Raw genomic sequence first — 8,792 nt, 5'->3', positions numbered from 1 at the left:
CTTTTATTTTGAATTCATGAAGGAAAGACTTCCAAGGAGAAAAGAATGAATCTTGAATTTTTCTTTTAAATTTTCGAAAGGTGAACTTCTAAAGAAAAATGAAAATATTTTTGGATTTTTTGAAAATTGTGGGCTCGAAGAAAGACTTTTCTAAAGAAGGAAGTAAAGGAAAATATTTTTGGATTTTTGAAAATTGTGGGCCGGAACCGATGAGGTTTGCCTACGTATCTCACATCCGGTGTGAATCAGACCCGCGTAGTTCGCCCATTTTTGGCGGAACAAAAGAAAATATGACTTATTTTGAAATGACTTTTTTTTTCAAACTTTCAACAGAATTTCAGGGTAATTCAAATACCTACCTCTCTTTTTTTTTTTGATTTTCATTTTTCATTTTTTTTCATTTTCTTTCCCTATTCTAGAAGCCAGTCAACATGCAAGCCGAAACAGACAGATACGCAAGTAGCACGTAAGATGCATCAGGATGGTCTTTTAATTTGGGTACACCTGTCCTAGACGAACCCAACCCCTGTGTTGAGTCCCCAAAGTCAAATGCACATGATACAAACAAACATTCCTAATAGGGATCCGGCATGAGGCTGAGTTATTCTAAGCTAAAAACCTGGGTATATTGTTCTAGACTTGTGTACCCAAGCGGACAACTCGAGCCGAGGAGGGGGCTACGTACCGGGAACCAAAAGGCCATCCGGCTTTGTAACTTGTCCGAGCCTCTTTCTTATTTCAAGGTATGACACTAACAGAATAGGGAGTCACGCCAGCGTGCACATCCCCGAAGTTGCGAAGAGAAGGGTTTCGTAGCAGTTTATATACAGTTCAGACAATATCAAAGCGGTAAAAAGCAACACTTAGCACATTAGGCCCAAATAAGTAAAAATCAGATAATAAACAAATCCAACTATAACAATTATTCCAAGCTCGAATTCTGAACCCTGAACCAGAAGTTCTGGGTTCTTTTCCCCAGCACAGTCGCCAGAGCTGTCACACCTCCTTTTTACTATCCCGGAAGGGCGTATAAGAGAGTTTTTTTAAATTTAAGTGATAATCGAAACGGGATTATTTATTTAAAAATTAAGAGTCGCCACTTGGGATAATTTTAGGGTGTCCCAAGTCACCGGTTCAAATCCCGAATCGAGAAAAAGATTGACTCTATATTACAGTCCGCGAACACAGAAATCCGGGTAAGGAATTATGTTAACCCGGGAGAAGGTATTAGGCATTCCCAAGTTCCGTGGTTCTAGCACGGTCGCTCAACTATTATAATTGGCCTATTATCTGATTTTAATACATGTTTTAACCTATGGTATATTTTATCTTATTAACCGCTTTTATTTAATTATTTTTAGGAAAGATTCAACGTCATCTAAAACGCATCTTGAACCGCGTCACATAAATGCACCCGCGGTCCATGACACATTTTATCTAACGTTGTTGGGATTTGGATTCGGGTCATGTAAATGCACACCCGAGTTCAATAATTAGGCATCATGACTATGCCACGGGAACCGTACCCGTAGTCACGATGATTTATTAATCGCGCATAAAGCAAGCTACGATGTTCATGATGTTTATTTCCTAAGATTCGAGATGAGTGTAAGGCCATGAATTATGGATATGGATTATTTGTGGAAGAGGTGTGACTTAGCTATCATTAACAAGTCACTAATTATAACGTGGCATTTTATCTTTTCGAATTAAAAAGCAAAACAAAAGTTACAGATTGAAATAATGGAATGGAACCAATTTCCCTTATATACCAAGAAGTTGTTTTAGGAGAGAGTTCAAAATAAGTTGATTAACGTACTGATTATAAGAACCGCAGTCGATTATCAATATACTATCACTTCCTGATGCTTCGTCAAGGCAAACAAAATAATCTAAGGCATTCCACAATACATCCGAGCAAAAAAATAGGCTTAAAACGTATGAGAATATCCAGTAACTTGGTTAAATACATGATGAAACATAAAATTAGGCTAACTTTGCACCTAAATACGTAAGCATCGAGAAAATTGAGGAAATGATTAACCTTCACTATACAATGATGTTCTAAGCCCCAAATAACATATTGATATAGCTTGGCATTAACAAATATTAATCAAACAGAAGCCGAATTCGTATAGGCAGAAACTAAGCATCATAAAGTCATATAACTGAAACAAAATCACTTAAACATTCCACTCTTTAAAACAGGGGAAAATGGCTAGAAATGGATCTTTTATTGATGAACAACGCTGAAAATTGCAAATCAATCGGGTTAAACAGAGCAACAACCTTGACGGAACCGTGAACCGAGTGCAAACAGACTCAATTTAACACCATTAGTGATCGACGTGGTGATCGAACACATAATTAGAAGAAACTCAAAAGGGGCATATTTGGTATTTGGTGTACTCTAGGCACTTCAACAAGATCAGGTAAAGAACGTGAGTACCAAAGCCATAATCTTTATTCTTTGCTGATTAGAGAAGCATTGTGAGGGTAATGGAAGAAAAATTAAGAAAAGATTTTGAAGTAAAATTGTTGAAGAATTAGAGGTAGGTGAAAGGCACTCTAATTTGCTGCCGTTCTTAGCTTTTTTTAATCTAGGTTTTTTAAAATTGAAAACTTAAGGGTAGAGTTTCTATAATTGAGTATTTTATATGGAATTGAGAAAGGATGATGACCATTGGATTAGAAGGAAATAGATGACTAGGATTAAATCTTGCACTTAAATGGGCTAATGGGTTGGGAAGAATGGGCCAAGGGTAATTGGGTTGGACCATGTCTTTTTGTGTCTCAATTTTGGGCTAAGAAGACTCCAAAAATTATTATTTAAAACCATAGCTAAATTCCCTTAATATAAGATAACTACACTATATGATGCAAAAATAAATTCTAATTAATTAAACTAAACTATATTAAAACATGAAACTATTACATATTTTGTTTTGTATTTTTCAAGATTATATAAAGATAAAAATAAGGTACTATTTTTGTATATTTTTTTTACTTTATTAAAGGTACATAAAATAAAATATTTTTTTGTAATTTTTATTTTCTTGTAATAAAATAAAATAAAAGAGTCAAAATTAGTTGAAATAGCGATATTAGGCATAAATTAAATATTTACATGCTAAAATATAAAAAATCTTGGGGAGGGTAAAAAATCACATGTCTACAACTGCCCCTCTTTGACTGGAAATATGAAATATTTTCAGACAAAGAACGACTAGACAAGTTTTTTGACCCGACCCTTATTTGGAAAGATTAAAACTAAGAGAGAGGGGAATGTGACCGAGCTCTGGTATCTGAGCTGCCTACATATCTTTGGCTATAAAGGAATCAGGCCACGTGTAGTTCAGAGGTGAATGAGATGATGGAGTATGCCGAGGTGGAGAGCCAGTTGAGGTGCCGTTCCGCCGAGGTTCCGGTCCGCGGTCCTATTATTACATCAAAAATCAAAACATGAAAAAACTAGCTAAACCTGTCAACTACGAGTTACAAGATTCCTCTATATAAGTCTTCTGAAGCTTGATCTTGAGTTTTGAATGGTTCTTCATACAGACTTTGGATTTGAACCTTGACGCTTGCTAGTTGCAGGTGCTAGTTCGTTCTTTTTCAGCTTTTCAGACCAAAACGGGACATGTAGAGCTTGTGACCTCAGCCCTGTCTTGAGCAGCTCACATCTTTTATTAACTTCTGCATTTGGATTCACTTCTTGTCTTTTTTTTTCTTTTTATTCTGGATTGTGACTAACTTCTGTTGATGATCTCGGACTCGCATTCTTGACGCGAGCTTCTTTTGTTGCTGACCTGAATTGCATTCTGAATTGAATTCTCTTATTTTCCAGGCGGGCGCCTGATTGCTAAACTTGAACCGTCTACTCTTATTACTTGACACTTTTTTCTCTTGCACCTTGAACCATTTTCCCTTGAAACTTGAACTGTCTTCCTTCGAAACTGCTTTCCCTTGAAACTCGAGTTGTCTTCCTTCGAAACTGCTTTCCCTTGAAACTCGAGTTGTCTTCCTTCAAAACTGCTTTCCCTTGAAACTCGAGTTGTCTTCCTTCGAAACTGCTTTCCCTTGAAACTTGAGTTGTCTTCCCTTGTTCTCCAGGTGGGCGCCTGATTACAACAAAACAGACAAAACAAAAGAAACTTTTTCTGCCCCAGTTTGCACTAGGAAGAATTGTGAGTTGTTAGCAAAATTGTAAACTACTTGTACTATTTATGCAATGATGAGAGTAAACCAAAGAATAGACTAGGAAAACTATAAACTAAGCTTGACTAAAGTAAAAACTCACCCTATTCTCCAGGCGAGGCCCCCTGATTTCAGGAAAACTAAACATTGATAATCTTAAGAAAACTAAAAATTGACCCATTTTTTCAAATTCAGACTTCCTTTTTTTTTTTTTTAAAAAATAATTTATTATCCTAGGAGAAAGTTCATCGGACTAGGTTTTCTATCTTAGGAGAAAGATTCATCTGACTAAGATTTTGATTCTAGGAGAAAATTCATCAGACTAGGTATCTTTTTTTGTGTATCTTAGGAGAAAAATTCATCAGACTAAGATTTCTATCCTAGGAGAAAGTTCATCAGACTAGGTCATCTATCTTAGGAGAAAGATCCATCACACTAAGATTTTGATCCTAGGAGAAAGTTCATCAGACTAGGTCTCTTTTCTACTTCTTTTTTTGGTATCTTAGGTGAAAGGTTCATCGGACTAAGATTTTTATCCTAGGAGAAAGTTCATCAGATTAGGTCTTTTATCTTAGGAGAAAGATTCATCAGACTAAAATTTTGATCCTAGGAGAAAATTCATCAGACTAGGTCTCCTTTTTTTTTGGTATCTTAGGAGAAAGATTCATCAGACTAAGATTTTTATCCTAGGAGAAAAATGTGAAGAACAATGGCAAGATTTTATGCACAATAGCAAGACAAATAAAGGCAAGGATTTGAGAAACTTCCCTTTGTCGGCTTTTCTCTTCTTCTTTTTTGTTGTTTTTTTCTTTTTTTCTTTTTTTCTTTTTTTTGGAACCACTTTACTTGCACTGCTTTGTTCCTGTTCATTCAAAGAAAAATTTGTCAGTTTTAAAAATGGTGGTCGGTTTGTGGCCTTAAGTCTTGGGCAGCTTGTCTTCTGCTCAATCAGCTTGAGTCAGTCTCAAAAGACTTTTGCTCTGCACCAACTCTGATTGTTTCACACCAGTACCATTTGTATTTGCAGCTCAAACAGCCTTATCCCAATTGGATATCTTTTCTTAGATGACTTTTTCTGATATCTTGAATGACTTCCTGCTTTTGAGCAATTTGTCTGTCAGAGAGAATCACAAGTTATCTTTGCTTACGCCAAAATAGGCTAACGAGAGTCTTTTGGGGGAGCCTTTGCATGAATCTTCAAGGCACGTTGACAGTAACAACCGAGTGTACTGGCCAAATTTACTTTGTGCAACTGAAAAGCTGGTAGCAGATTTTGAAATCTTTTCTTGCTTGTTTTGAAAAGGACTGACTCAGAGTGGAGGACACAATAGTGCAAAGAAACAAGTACTAACAAGAAATTCCCTTGTCGGAAGGACAGAAGGAAGAATTTTTTTTCCCAATAACTAGCCTTAATGATCATGACATGCATTTTGGACTTAATAGCCGATCTACTAAACTAATCCAATCTTCCCTTTTACCATTCTTATGACCTTTGAAGTCGGGCTTGTTTATGCTAATTCTTCACATCAGCTTCACGACTCACTTTCGACAAGTAGTGCCCGAGGGGTTTTCACCAATAAGTCTCTCTCATTTATTCATCTCTGCTTACCGTCGCCTTACAGTGTCCGTGAAGGTTTTCACTAGTAAGACTCTCTCATTTTCCTTAATTTTCTTTTTCTTTTACTTTCTTGTGCAAGGAACTTGACAGTGGTCTATGTTGCGTGACAGTCGTTGCTCATTGCATGCTTCTGTTGGCATTCTTGAAGGCATATTGGGAGGTCTTTATTTGGACAGTTTTTGGATAGGGTTGGACGAAAGGCCGGCATGAAGCTCAACATAGACTAAAGATGACAGAGTTGTATACTTACAACTTTTGGAATCGACTCTTTTAAAAATGAAATAAAATCTTTGCCCCAGTTTTAGCAATTGGGGATTTTTTGGATTTTTTTTGAATTCTTATTTGGTTAGACCGAACCGTGAGGCTGCCTACGTATCCTTTTAAAAAGGAATCAGGTCTAACGTAGTTCAAACATCCGACCTAAACTATTTTTCATCTTTCTTTCTGTTTCTCTTTTCCTTTTTCCTTTTTTTTCTTTTTTCTTTTTTTTTTGTTTGCCCCAGCTTCTATTTTTGAGGGCATAGACCTTTGACAATTCTTTTCTTTTTTTTTTCCCGAACTTTCTAAGAATTGCCCCAATTTGTACTCTTGGGACATGGATTTTTTTTTCTGACTCTAAACTTGATTCTAAAAGAGGGTAGTCAAAGAAAATAACACATGCTCAAAAGGGGTAGCGAAGGATATAAAGTGTTTGGATAGTAGAAAGAGGGCCTCCCAGCCTCGGGAACGCCAAACATAGTATCCTGTCGCGATCACATCATTGATGAACATGCCTGTTTTCTTGGTGTTTCATGGCCACAAGACACTTTCCATCCCTTAATGTCAAACTTTCCAACAAACTTCAATTGATTAAACATCATCAACCCCGATCTTCACAATGATTTAAAGGTGAATTTTACTCTACCTTAGTTCCAAAGTACTTCAACTCTTTATTCATTCTCAAAAGTGTTTTTTTTTCAGTTGTCCAATTTCAGATTAAGTCAGTTTCTAAGATCTGGCCAAAATTTCCGTATGCATGTCATGCCATTAGAACTAGCGAGAAAAGAACTAGGAATAGAATGACACAAAAGTACAAACTGTATTTCATTGAGTAAACAACAAGACAAACAACCTAAAATCCGAGTTACAACCCTAAGTAACCCGGCTAATGAAAATAGCAACAGAACAGAAAGACAAGACTCACACAAACAAAATGGAGGGATAGAAGGGTTTGACTAAATAAAATAAATAAAATATGGATCACAATCCTGAAATAATCCAGATAATAGAAAAAACATCAAAACAAACTACCAAGATTCCTTCCTAGTGATGAGGCAATGACTTTTCTATTGCTAGGCTTGACATTTAGCCACAAATTTGCTCATCAGTCAGCAGAGCCTTCTCCAATTTCAACATCATTAACTTCAGGTAGCAAGTTCCCGAGAGGATTCTCATACTCCATGTCACCAGGCATCATCCCCACAAAGTGTACATCATGATGTGCAGGTAAAGGATACTGCGCGATATTCTGGGTGTCACTGTCTTGGATCACAATTAGGTTTTCCTGGATCATCCTTTCTATTTCTGTTTTCAAATCCCGACAGCTTTCAATATTGTGCCCCTGGGCATTGGAATGGTATTCACACCTTTTAGAAGGGTCAAATCTTCTCGCACGTGAGTACACATGATTCAGAGGAATAGGTGAAATCATTTCATAATGCTTTAACTTCTCAAATAAGCTTGCATAGACTCTCCTATTGGTGTAAAATTATCTTTCAACCTTTGTTTCCCTTTATACCTCTGGCTTGGATGTGGGTTATAGTGAACCTGAAAATTTTGTGGAGGCTTTTGGAGATTTTGTGATGCTCGTGCTCGCCTTATGTGGTGTTTTAGTGGCTGGACAACATACTGAGGTGGAGTGACAAAGTATTGAGGGTTCTGAGGATGATAGTACTGCTCAGGGGAGTCATGGAAAACTTGAGGAGGCTGCTCATACCTTTGAGATGTTCTACTGGGACCTCTTCTCGACCCTGATGTCATCATGATTTCTTCAACCTTCTCATTTGTGTCGCTAAAATTATCAGATTCAACCTGCACATCTTGAGTTGCGGCTTTAAAAACTGCTTGACTTATAATTTTGCCTGTCTAAGACCATTCTCTACCATTTCTCCCATTTTGATTGCTTCCGAGAAGGATTTGCCAACTGCGGACATCATGTTTTGAAAGTAATCTGGCTCTTGCGCTTGAAGGAAGACAATGATTAGCTCGTGGTCAACCATGGGTAGCTTAACTCGAGCTGCTTGCTCTTTCCATTTAATGGCATATTCCCTGAAACTTTCACTTGGTTTCTTCTTCAGGTTTGAAAGGGAAATGCGGTCTGGGGCAATGTCGATGTTGTATTGGAATTGATTGACAAAGGCTTGTGCCATGTCATTCCAGATGTACCAGCAAGATGTGTCTTGGTCCAAAAATCATTCGGATGCTACTCCCGTAAGGCTTTCCCAAAAATAAGCCATCAACAAGTCTTCGTTTCTTCCCGTACCTCTCAGTTGATTGCAATACCTTTTCAGGTGGGCTATGGGGTCTCCATGTCCATCATACTTTTCAAATTTGGGAGTCTTCAAACCAGGCGGCAAGTGGACATCGGAGAACATGCATAGATCTTTGACGGCAACACTCTTTTGACCTACTAACCCTTGCATATTTTTTCACCGTTGTTCTAAGCTTCTCACTCTTTGGGTCATTTCTTCTTGTACCATCTTTCGGGTAGGCTTCTCAATGTTTGCAGGAAGATCAAACGAGTACGAGTGGTACTCAGAAGAGTGGTACTGCTCTTGTTGTGTAGCAAATTGTGACTCATGACGAGGCTGTCCTTGACCATTGGCACATTTCGGTCATTTGCTGTTTCAGTATTCTATTTTTCTCAAACACAGTAGACTCTTATTGAACCCTCTGACCCTGAGTCTCTTGAGTACTTGTAACAGCTTCGATGTCAGTT

This window comes from Nicotiana tabacum, chromosome 1 (assembly GCF_000715075.1).
Source record: "Nicotiana tabacum cultivar K326 chromosome 1, ASM71507v2, whole genome shotgun sequence".
Taxonomy (NCBI): Eukaryota; Viridiplantae; Streptophyta; class Magnoliopsida; order Solanales; family Solanaceae; genus Nicotiana; species Nicotiana tabacum.
The sequence above is the reverse complement of the archived record's forward strand: the minus strand, read 5'-3'. Positions refer to the sequence as shown.